We start from the raw sequence: 12,793 nt of genomic DNA on the forward strand, positions 1-12,793 counted from the left end.
GAAACTTTTACAGGCCCCAAAATCAGCAGTGACAAGGTGGCAGGAAGGTGTTCCACCAAGAATCTAGTTAAATTGTAAAAGGAAGGAAGGAAGGAAGGAAGAAAGGAGGGAAGGAAGGAAGGAAGGAAGGAAGGAAGGAAGGAAGGAAGGAAGGAAGCAAGGAAGGAAGGAAGGAAGGAAGGAAGGAAGGAAGGAAGGAAGACAACAAACAAACAAAAAAACCAAACCGATGTTTTAAACAATTTTCTTAATATTCACTAGATGGCAGCTGATCTTCAAGAATGGTTGTATTTCTCCTTGCAGATCTGATAATTTCAAGGGAGTAGTCATCGGTTCTTGGAGAAATTGATTGTAGTCCAGCATTGTCTTCACTCTGTTTCAAATATCAAACTGAAATACCAGCACAGTGAGTGTTGAGATCATTTTCAGCTTCATTACGGTTTCTGCTTTTTTGTATTGGGTTTATTGCTGTTTATTTCTGGGAAAGAATGTTCTTTTATTGTTTACTTTTATATTTAGTGGGCCAGGTGTATTTCTTTTTAAGGACAACTTAAAATACTTTAATGATATTCTAAAGAGATGGAATAATATTTCTGTTTTTCTTTTGGATATACCTGTTGATTTTTGATAGAATAAAATGTTGTTCCTCCTTCCCAATTTATTATAGCTCACAAAATAAAATAGCTGCGTCTTGCTACAATAATTACCTGCATACATAGTAGATAAGGTATTAAGCTGAATATATATTTGGTAAGTTTGATTATATCTTGTATGTATCATAATAGTTAGCAAATTAACAGTGTCTTTAATGTATTTTTTCTTAATGATAAATGGATTTTGAAATGTATGCTAATTGTCTATAAATCAAATAAAGATAGCTCAGAGTGGGTAGATGGCATGTATATACTTTAGAGCAGGATTTTAATGTCTAGTGGAGGTTTTCTGGCCAAAAATAAATGCTGTATTGCAATTATCACAGAATCACAGAACTGTAGGGGTTGGAAGGGACCTCGAAAGATCATCCAACCCCCCTGCCAAAGTAGGTTCCTTACAGCAGGCTGCCCAGGTAGGCGTCCAGACAGAATATCTCCAGAGAAGGAGACTCCACAACCTCCCTGGGCAGCCTGTCCCAATGCTCCGTCACCCTTACTGTGAAGTTCTTTCGCATGTCAGCGTGGAACTTCCTGTGCTCTAACTTGCAGCCATTGCCTCTTGTCCTATCCCCACAAACCACTGAGAAGAGGTTGGCTACATCCTTCTGCCCCCACCCCTCAGATACTTATATACATTGAGGAGATCCCCTCTCAGTCTTCTCTTCTCCAGGCTGAACAGACCCAGGTGTCTCAGCCTTTCTTCATAGGGAAGATGCTCCAGGCCCCGTATCTTCTTTGTGGCCCTCCACTGGACTCTTTCCAGGAGATCCCTGTCTTTTTTGTACCAGGTAGCCCAGAACTGGACACAGTACTCCAGGTGAGGCCTGACCAGGGCAGAGTAGAGGGGAAGGATCACCTCCCTTGACCTACTGGCCACACTCCTTTTAATGCATGCCAGGATCCCATTGGCCCTCTTGGCCACCAGCGCACACTGCTGGCTCATGGTCAACCTGTCGTCCACCAGGACCCCCAGGTCCTTCTCCTCAGAGCTCCTCTCCAGCAGGTCGTCTCCCAGCCTGTACTGATAAATTATGCTAGATATTGTGCATTTAAAGCACCAGTTTCAGTTTTAACAAAATTTCATAGATAAATTTAAAGATGTGCTTAAAGGAGAAAAATGAGCTCTTGTATGTCTGCATGTTTTTATGGGAGGGCCACCCTCAATTTGTTTACTTAACTTTCCAGTGAGCATCCAGCCTTGTATCTTTATAAGGAAAAAGTTCTCATTGCATCTAGTAGGAATTTTGGATGTGCAAGGCATGAGACGTTAGGCCCTGCATTTCTCAAAGAAAGTGTGGAAAATCTCTGACTGCTGCCAAACTGTTATTGTGATGTTACTGCACCTTAGGTAACATTCACATTGCACCGCTGAGGGAAGTTACAGCCCTCAGTATCAGAAAAGAATATGTGCCTGCACCTGAATTATTTCAGAGGAGAGTCTGGTGTCTTTACTTAAGTTGGCAAGGAAATGATTTTATGCTATTCGATATAGGAATGAGAGCAGACTGTGGAGAAAGACATAAGAACCATACAAGACCAAGGGACTTTGCGATAAAATGGCAGATAAAATTTAGTATACATTGATGTGAAGAGGGAAAAGCCATCCTAGAGCCCCCTTAATAGAAGTGGGATAGAAGGCAATAAGAATGATCAAAGGTATGGAATGGCTTCTGTGCAAGGAATGACTAGAAGTAGTCTGTAACTGCTCAACATAAAAAGAGAAAACTTTGAGATGACTATGGAAGAGATCTGCAAAATTGTGACTTGGATAGCAAATGCCAGCTTTAAGGGTCTCTTCCAATGCCAGAATAACTGATGGCACTTAAACCTATGTTCAAAACAAAGAAAAAGAGGTCATCCATCGTATGGTGGGTAGTAGATCCGTAGAACTTCACTGAAGGATGCTGTGGATGGAAAACTGTCAGTACAAGGGGAGACTGAACAATTATTTAGAAAAGACTGATGCTTGCAATAGTTCTCAGGGTTGAGAAGGTCTGTGTGAGAAGAGAGCTTAGAGGATTGCTGAAGAGCCATGCTCACACTGGTATACGAAACTTCTGCAAGCTGAAATGGTTGGAAATTGGGAGTCTATGAAAAAGAAAGTGTCATGCACACTTATTCTGACTGCCCATTTCTGACCATTATTCACATTTTTTTTTTCTGTTTAAAGGCGCATTCTTAAAGTATCATGTTTATTCCTTAAATTCTGCAAAGAATTTTGCAAAAGTAATTTGATTCAGACATGCAAAATTACAGGTGCATGCTTTGTACCAACATTTTTCCTCTTAGAAAATCCCAAATAGTCATCCCTTGTACTTGTCTGATTCCTTTGCCCCTCAGTTCAACATGCTAACCTGAGAGAAAACTTCTCTATAATTTTGTGATGTGTGCGTGTGTAGTGCGATGAATCGGTTCGTTACAGAACAGGGTCAGTGCAAGGGAGCAAAGCTGCTCTCTTGTTCTAAAAGTCCCAGGAAGTTTTTGTGGAAATCAGTACTTTCCATGGAATATTTTCACTTCAGTAAATAAATTTTGGCAGTAATGTCTCACCAGGTATATAGATGGTTTATGTAGAAGAAGCTTTTTGATCTAGGGTTTTCTTTTGGACACTAGTCTAATTGGCAAAAGTATGTTAGGTACAATGTTAATAGGTACCATTACTACATTTCCATTGCATGCTTCCAAAAGGCGGCCAGTCCAATACCATTTATATTTTCTTTTTGTACTGCTTGTCAGAGAAACAGAATTGGGACAGCAAGGTTTCTGTCTAATTCTCATTGAATGGAATGCAGTATATTTGCATCCAGAATTAAAGCAAGGAAACCACACTCTGAGCATTTCTTGTGATTAGCAATGGTTATTACTAATTCTTCCCATTAGAAGATAATTTTTGGAAATGCACTGGAACTTATGTGATTTATATAACATATAGTGTCCTTTCAAAGCATATTAATATTGCAATAGCAATCCTGTAGTGTTTCATTCACAGAATCACAGAATCATCTGGGTTGGAAGAAACCTCTAAGATCACCTAGTCCAACCTCTGACCTAACACTAACCAGTCCTCCACTAAACCATATCCCTAAGCTCTACATCTAAACATCTTTTAAAGACCTCCAGGGATGGTGACTCAACCACTTCCCTGGGCAGCCCGTTCCAATGCCTAACAACCTTTTCAATTAAGTTCTTCCTAACATCCAACCTAAACCTCCCTTGGTGCAACTTTGGCCCATTCCCCCTCGTCCTGTCACCACGCCTCATGGGAGAACAGGCCAACCCCCACCTTGCTACAGCCTCCTTTAAGGTACCTGTAGAGAGCGATAAGGTTGCCCCTGAGCCTCCTCTTCTCCAGGCTGAACAATCCCAGCTCCCTCAGCTGCTCCTCATAAGACTTGTTCTCCAGACCCCTCACCAGCTTTGTCGCCCTTCTCTGGACTTGCTCAAGCACCTCCATGTCGTCCTTGTAGTGAAGGGCCCAAAGCTCAACACAGTACTCGAGGTGTGGCCTCACCAGAGCTGAGTAAAGGGGGACAATCTCTTCCCTAGCCCCTGCTGGCCACCCTGCTTCTTATGCAAGCCAGGATGCCGTTGGCCTTCTTGGCCACCTGAGCACACTGCTGGCTCACATTCAGCCGACTATCAACCATCCAACCCAGGTCCTTCTCTGCCAGGCAACTTTCCAACCACTCAGCTCCCAGCCTGTAGCTCTGCTTGGGGTTGTTGTGCCCCAGGTGCAGGACCCGGCACTTGGCCTTGTTGAACTTCATACAGTTGGCCTCAGCCCATTAGTCCAGCCTATCCAGATCCTCCTGCAGAGCCTTCCTACCCTCGAGCAGATCGACACATGCACCTAACTTGGTGTCATCTGCAAACTTACTGAGGGTGCACTCGATGTCCTCATCCATATTGTCGATAAAGATGTTAAAGAGGACTGGCCCTAGTACTGAGCCCTGAGGGACTCCACTAGTGACCGGCCTCCAACTGGATTTGACTCCATTCACCACAACTCTTTGGGCCCAGCTACCCAGCCAGTTTCTAACCCAACAAAGCATACACTAGTCCAGCCAAGAGCAGCCAGTTTCCTGAGGAGAATGCTATGGGAGAAGGTGTCAAAAGCCTTATTGAAGTCAAGGTAGACCACATCCACAGCCTTTTTCTCATCCACCCAGCGCGTCACTTTGTCATAGAAGGAGATCAGGTTTGTCAAGCAGGACCTGCCTTCCATAAACCCATGCTGACTGGGCCCGATCGCCTGCTTGCCCTGCAAATGCCACGTGATGACACTCAAGATAATCTGCTCCATTATCTTCCCTGGAACTGAGGTCAAACTAGCAGGACTATAGTTTCCTGGATCTGTCTTCCAGCCCTTCTTGTATATGGGTGTCACGTTTGCTAGATGAAGGCAAGGGATGTAATCAGAATTTGCATATCGATCATCATTTGGAATAAATGCTGGATGGGACTATTCCTCATGAATTAGTCATTCTCTTGTCAAAACAGTTTGTACTTAGGGCCACTTCAAGTTCTGGTACTTTAACATGGAGCTTGCTTGTGTGTAATGATGTTCTTTACTTTTAGAATTTGACTATATGTGAAGCTCTACAAAACTGTTTCCACTCCTCTATAAAATTATCAAATTTGTAATTTCAGCAATGTTAAAATATGAGTTTAATGGTCTTAAAAGGATAGTTACAATGACATAATGTCTAAATGTCATAGGACAGTTTAAGTTCTAGTTCACGATTTCTGAAGGGCTTTTAAGAATATTACATCTGAAATTCTGAAGCAGAAGAATGGTGCTATATTCCATTAGTCAATTTTCAGTGGGCTTTGTTTTTCATTAATGCAAGTTTTCAGGTCTGCTTCTGTGAAAACTAGCTTGATGCAATAATGCTTTGCAGAGAAGAAATTTTTAGCTAAGTTCTTTCATGAGTGATATGTATGCAACTTGAACAGATATTGTCTTCCGTTTAAATTACTGGATGGTAAGCAGTTAATTTTATTGCTGATACGTATTTACAGTAAAATGCATAAGCTGTTTTCTTTTATAAAACAGTAGGCTGAATAAAAATGTTCATGTAGTTTGTTTGGTTTAATGATCATTGTAGCACATGAACGTACTTCTAGAAAAAATATTTATTCTGTCCTTGCTTGGAAATTCAGTTGTAAATTACTTCCCTTATTACTGTTTTGATGGCTCACAAAGAAGCATATCAAAATATCTGTTAGAATGGTTCTAAACTGCACAAGATTTAATAAAATTCGTTCATATGCTTTCACTGATTTTTCTTGTAAAAGGAGGACAAGAATTCTCGGAGAGGTAATACTAGGATTTAGTTTTAATAATGTTTATTTTCTCTATTCAGTATACTTAATTATGAGTATGTTGATTAAAGATAGCTATATTAATTCACACCTCTTATATAGCCTAATATTGAGAGGGTTGAAAATGAGGATTTTTTAAGGTGGTATTACTGCCATGTATCCTTATGGAAATGAGGCAACAGTTGCTCACAACAGGAAGAGAATTAATCATGTGGTTTAGACAGAAGTAGAAAAAAAAAGGGGGGGAAACAACAACAACAACAACAACAACAACAAAACAAACAAGCAGCCTAATTGTGGGAGGTGTACAAGCACCTTAACTTCCCAAGACAACTGAGGTCTTGGCATTACCTAAGAAATGCCAATTATGTTGGAAAATTTGACTTCAACTTATTACCAGTAATTTGATACAGATATACCACACACAATGTTAAATCTTGAATTCTGTTAAACTATTGTGTTCTGTACTGAGTACAATGTATTTAGCATTTCTGCTATACCAATTGTCTTTCATGCATCAAAGACGCTACAGTATTAATAGAAGTCATCTGTGTTCTTCAAAAGGAAGAAATGGCAGTCAAAGTAGAAAGGGACCAAGGCAGCAAAGAAAGGTCAGGAACCTTGGAATAGGTTCTGTGAGGGCAGTATAGTGTAGGAAAGACAGTCTGAAGGGAAATCCAGTAGTCCTTTGAACAGAAACCTGCAATTTTTCTGTCCTTATGGTGATAGATGTTTATTTCTTATGTGAGTGTGAATGATTCTACAGCTATTAACTGAGTATGAGACATCAGAATAGTCATGCATATTCTCCATGTTTAGGCACATCTCATGCTTCAGCTGAAGAAAAGCTTCTGAAAATCCTTGGAGAGACAATCAAGCCAGCTGCTGGTAGGAGTAATTGTCTTTTGGTAGTATAATAGTTTTTTCTTCTGCCTTTGGGAGGAGTCTTATGCCTTTAGCATTCCTCTTCCCTAAAACAAAGATCTTGGAACACAGTCATGTACAAATATCAACATTTTTTCCCTTGTCATCATCCCTTAAAATTAGATTAATTATTCTGGACTTGTATGAATTGTCACTTCTGTGTCTGCATTTTTGCCTTTCTGTTTTCAAGCTGCTATTTTCACTTATTGCTGTTTTATAATTTTTAATGCTTCTGGAATGAGTCACCTTTTCTACTTCCCACCCCAGTGTTTGATTACTGATCTGACTGATGTGAGATAATTATGATTTACAGAGGAAGTGGGAATGATTACAACACCATCAGAAGAGTTCCATATCTCAGAAAATGTTGCAGTTCAAAATATTTCAGAGAAATAAATACTCTTTTAAAACATACTGACTTTCAAATGCCTGGTGGTTAAGTAATGCAATCCAAGTACTCTAATGAACAGTAATGAAAGAAGATCATAGCAAGAATTTTCAGTGATTTTTCAAGAATTTTCCTTAGCTTCTGTTATGCTGGTCTATAGAATTTGAGATTTTTTCTTTGAACAAGTCAAGGTTGAAGGTTCACAAATTCAATGACAAAGCCATATTTCTAGATTTCCAGGTGTGAAGTTCAGTGGACTGGGCGTGAATGGAAAGTGGTTCTGTTACTTCTCACACTGCTCCATCTCCATATTTGTTTCCATTTGTACTTTTAGGACTTCCATCATGCTGTGCAGGCAATCAGATATGTAATGAAATTCTCCTTGATGAGGTGTTTGCTTTTTCACTTTTCTTTTAAAGTCAAATACCAAATAGCATTATTTTGAATCTGTCACTTGTCTTTGTTACTGAAATTGGTGTAATCTGTGCTGGTTATGTTTCCTTAGTGTTTCATATGAATATTGTTGCTGTTCCATCATAAAGTTTACTTACTATAGAAGCTCAGATATTGCAGATACTGAAATAACCACACTTCATTTAATTATTGTGAGTTAATGAATGGGTTTACTTTCACCGTGATTTCAAGTTATTCAGTCTGGCGTGTACAAATCTATTACTGTCCAAACACCAGAAAGGATTTTAAGTTTAAGATAACAAACTACATAAAATGCTACTAGCTATATGCTACCCAAAGCAGCATATTCTTTCTGTAGTTTTGTTTTGATCCAAAACAAGAGATCACTTGAAAAATTCAGCTTCAGATGCTCAAAACTGGGATTTGAGCACTCTTATGAAGTCATAACATCACTTTCTTGCCTAATAGAATTCCTTCTACTGAAAAAAAAAAAACACAAAACAAAAACCACCAAACACTACCAAAACCAAAAACAATCTCAATAGTTAATTTTGTATGGTTTTTATTGTTTTAAAAATTCCTTTGTATGGGTTCCAAGGGGCTGAATCTCTGGCTGGGATATTATCTACAAAACAAGCTATTAAACTGAAAATTGAAAATCATGGTTTACAACTTTCGTACTGTTTAATGTAGCACTCTAGGGATGTTCAAACAGTTATCTCTTTGAATTGTTGGTGTTTCCAAAAACACTTTATGAAATGTTATGTTGCTGGTTTTTTTTTTGGTTTGTTTGTTTTTGCATTGTTGGAACAGGGCATTACAGAAAAATGATGAAGCACTTAAGATGAGTCATGTCTATACACACACTTCTAAAAATTGGTTTGTCAGTCTCTTAATGGAAATTGGACATGTTTGGTTTCTCAGGCTGTATACTACATTTATGAATGTTGCACTGGTCTGATGAAAGCATCTGATGCTTGCTGCAATCTGCTGTTCCTCCTTTATAATCTTTAGGGATGTGACAACAGACTTTTTCAAACATAATTACATCTAGCTTCAGTTAGTATGAATTGAATTTACACCATTACTTGCAAGGACCTTGTTATTTGAATCCTTTAATGGCAGTCATCTTATGTGTTCAACGGCTGCATCCTGTCACAGCAGATCTGAATTTCACTTCAAACGTCCTTGTATATGATAGCTAACAAAATATGAATATATTCCTCCCTAGAATACAACTGTTTAAAAACTGTAGTTGTTTATTATATAAAGGTGTAACCATAGAAGTAGAACTATTAAAATTGTTGATAGACTAATACAAACGTCCCACTCTGTTCTCTTGAATAAGACGGATTCTGTAGGTCAGGAAACTCTTGGCAAAGTGTTTACCCTTCAAAGTAAGAAGAAATTTTACGGCATCTAAATTTATCTCAAAGGAAACTTTTTCCCCAGGAAATTCTACGGAATCAGACCTTGTAAGATACATGTAAATAACTTGTAAATTATATTTAGCTTTCATCTGAACCACAGTTTATAGAGTCCAGAGTTGTAATCCAGTGGAGCAAGACGTGTTGCTGAGTATACTTAATAAAGGCATTTTTAACGAAAATGTCTAAAGCATATCCTTAAAGCATGTTAATTTATGTATGTATATTATGACTAGGGAACTATTCTCATGAGACATAAGTACTGGTACTCTCCCATAGCTCCAAAAGACTGAAAGGGATAATTGAATAGACTTGAAAATTAATTGTTTTGGTTTGAATGATCTAAGTAGATCTGGTTATTGAAACAACACTCAGAAAACTAAAAGTTGTTTCAGCAAAGATTGGAAAAATAAAATGAAAGATCTCAGAAACACTTTTCCCTAAGACATGCAGTATATATTTTACCCAGTTAGTTTTTTCACTTTTTAAGCTTTTTGTTAGTCTTTCAAAGCTGTTAGAGGTTGTGCTAGGGTTTTTATTTTCCCTTCTTAAGAAAACAAGGGATCAGACCGTCTTCTTTACCCCTTTCTATATACCCCTTTCAAGATTAAAATCACTCCATTGAACTCCAAAGCTGAATGATTCAGCCATAGTTGCTTCCTGCAAGTTTAAGATATGGGGCTGAGTACTAGCTTGTTCTGAACCAGCAATCGACCTTTAGCAAACTCAGCAAGAGGTCGAGACATAAGGTCAAAATCCGTAGCAGTCTGTTTGCTCCATTACTTATAGACTTTTTTTTTTTTTTTTTTTTTTTTTACAGTAGAAGCAGCTGCTCAGTTGGTGATCATTTCTCCTAGAGAATTCATCAGAAGAATGTCACAGACTTCAGCGTGGGTTGGCCAGAGCCCTGGCAGCCAACCTAGGAACAATGCCTACATTGCACAGAACGGAATGTAGCCATTCATATTTGCATGAAGCTTGTGGAGTCCTACTGTGGAAGTGCCTGTGAAAATGAGTATGCATTTAGTTCTCAAATTAATATTGGCTGATCAAATTAAGTTTCAGACTGAGTGCATTTTTAACCATTTGCCCTGCTAAAGGCTCTGTTCTAGACTTTGAGGTTTGAAGTCTATCTAGAATACTTGCAGTTTGTCCGTGTCACTAGTCAAGGTTCTGTTTTTCAGCTCCTATGGGTGTGTCGTCCTCTGTCTGCTGGTTAGAATTTGTGGTCCAAAATGATACTGCCTTTGTATTTACAAAGGGGAAGGAAGTATTCTCACAAGAGCTGAAAACAGTGATTAAAATATTTTCTTGTTCTTTTAAGGAGGAGCTGAGGACCTGTTCTGTTAATCATGTGATATCTACAAGAATGACGGTGACAAGGTGAGAGGGAGTAAATAGTGGGCTTGTACAGACACCATGTGAGAACACCTACCCAGAGTAGCTGTCTGTTCTTACTACATCCCACATTCAGGACAGAGTAGATACATAGTGTCCCGGCTTCAGATTTCTCTGAATCTCTCAATGTTTGACCGAAAAATATACCTCTGCTAAATAAAAATACAGATTTCAGAGTAATTTAGACACTTTTGCCTCTTTTTACTATGTTACATTATCTGAGACTAATTAAAAACATGTCTTTACTAGTGTAATCTTTAAAAATGAACTTACAATGGAGATAAGGCAGTATTGAAAAATGCCAATAGTTCTGAAAGTAAATCTTTCCTCAGTGGGACTGTTCTGTTTAGGAATCACATTACACTTCACCCATGTTGTGTCTTTCATCAGCTATTTAGATAAAATGTCCTTCCATCAGATCATTTCTCTTCATCCTTGTTAAGGAAACCTTTATTCTGTCATATGCTTTCTCCAGACTTTTCTTCTTGGGTCAGTGCCTATGCACCTTTGGTCAAAATGTTTGTGCGCCTCTGTTTTCTTTTGGCCTTAATGGTCAGTATTAATAATATACATGGATGATATTTAGTAAGTAGACTATATGCAGACTTTTCATGTTATTAAAGCATGCTTTGATCTGCATTGATTGTGTAATAATGCCCAGTAGGGAGCTTGAGAGGGTGCTGCTGAAAAGTGTATAGTAATAGGGACAGGCATGGTGAAAGTGATCATTGTCACTATCTCCTGCTGCACTGGAGAAAATGCCAGAGGGATGATGTTTGTTTGGGAACTCCCATCGCTTCTCTTGCTAGCTGGCCCCAGGGGAGACTTCTTTGTGCCTCCCCCGCCTCTGTCCCCTGTAATGCATGGCATCAGTTTAGGGACTGCAAATAAAACCTTATGCATGTAAACCCATCACAACATCCTTTGTGTAGCAGACATGGAATAGAAAAATGTTTTAAGGCCTAAGGAGTTTTACAAAGGAAAGTCATCCATGAGAAAATATTTGACAAAGAATATCATAATGATTTATCAGCTCAGATCCAGACACATTGTTCAAGCCTTTTGAACCAAGAATACATAGGGTCCAGAGTGTTACCCTTGGGGGCGCATGTGGGTGCCTCACCAGGAGAGCTTAATGATTTGTCTAGAGCTTCTGTGTTTCATTTCCTTTTCATAGCAATAGCTTGGCTGGTGTTTTTCTGCATTATAACAAGCATGTTTTTGCAAGAATTGGAAAAGAACAAATCTGAGATTAACTTCATTGTTGTTTTCTCTAATGTGCACTGTGAAAGGATTTGTGAATAACTTTTTTTTTTTTTTTCTTTCTGTTTTATGGCTTTATTAAGGATGTGAAAAGACAATTTATTGGAAAAAAATTAAATTACAGTAGCGAGGATAATGTGTAGTAGAATAATAAGATAATGAAACGTACATTCTACAAGGAAATAGAAGTTTAATTTTCAGGTCTCTCTTTCTTTTTTTCCAAATTAGAACTTACAGCTTTTGTAGTTAAGCTAAAATTATCTTGTGTTGCATTGTCCTATCAGTTAGAAATTTATAGTGAGTTTTAATGTTCCAGAAAGCTCTTTTGTTGTATATGCAAGTGAGCCTGTTTGGTTGGTTGCTGCACTTTGCAATCATTTCAGCATGTCTTTTCTCTGCACCTGCCTTGCAGTGACATCTGCTGGGAAAAGCAGGAAGCCTTTATTGTAATTGTAGTAGCTTAGAATAAAAGTTAACCTCAAACACAGCGTACAACTATTCTTTTTCCAAACATGTATATCTCTCTATGCTCAAATCTAGTGCTACCAATAAGATGTAGGTAATATAGGATTAAATTTTTCATTTTTTTTAAACTATTAAATCATTATCATTGTTACGTTCTTAGCTACAGCTGTATATATTGCTAATGTATTAGGGAATAATTACAAAATACTCATGATACCAAGCTTGTAACGTAAATATCTGAAGTATCATACTGATGTATATTCCAAATAAATACCTATTTTTTTTCTATGTGATATATAAATCCAGTTCCTCGTACATGGTGGTACTTTTACTGTGTAAACACTGAAAAGACTTGAGAAATAGGGAATTTGTAGAGGAGAAACCACATGTTCTTTCAGAATTTCAGAGGTGGTAGAAAGAGTCTGGTGGTTAGATGAGAAACCTCAAAGTCCATGCCTAGCTCCTTTAATATATTAACATTGGTTGAAAAACTGAACAAATCATGATGATCTGAGACACACCTAGAATAGATAAAG

General features: G+C 38.3%; 1 long non-coding RNA gene across 1 annotated transcript; it reads left to right on the top strand.

Annotated features, from left to right (window-relative positions):
• The first annotated feature begins 143 nt into the window (after positions 1-143).
• Positions 144-10,885, top strand: LOC137863325 (uncharacterized). The gene is made up of 4 exons (XR_011100868.1): positions 144-406; positions 6,798-6,866; positions 9,952-10,146; positions 10,456-10,885. It is a non-coding gene; the product is annotated as an uncharacterized lncRNA (long non-coding RNA).
• Positions 10,886-12,793: the final 1,908 nt, after the last annotated feature.

The sequence above is a fragment of the Anas acuta genome, chromosome 12, assembly GCF_963932015.1.
Source record: "Anas acuta chromosome 12, bAnaAcu1.1, whole genome shotgun sequence".
Lineage (NCBI taxonomy): Eukaryota > Metazoa > Chordata > Aves > Anseriformes > Anatidae > Anas > Anas acuta.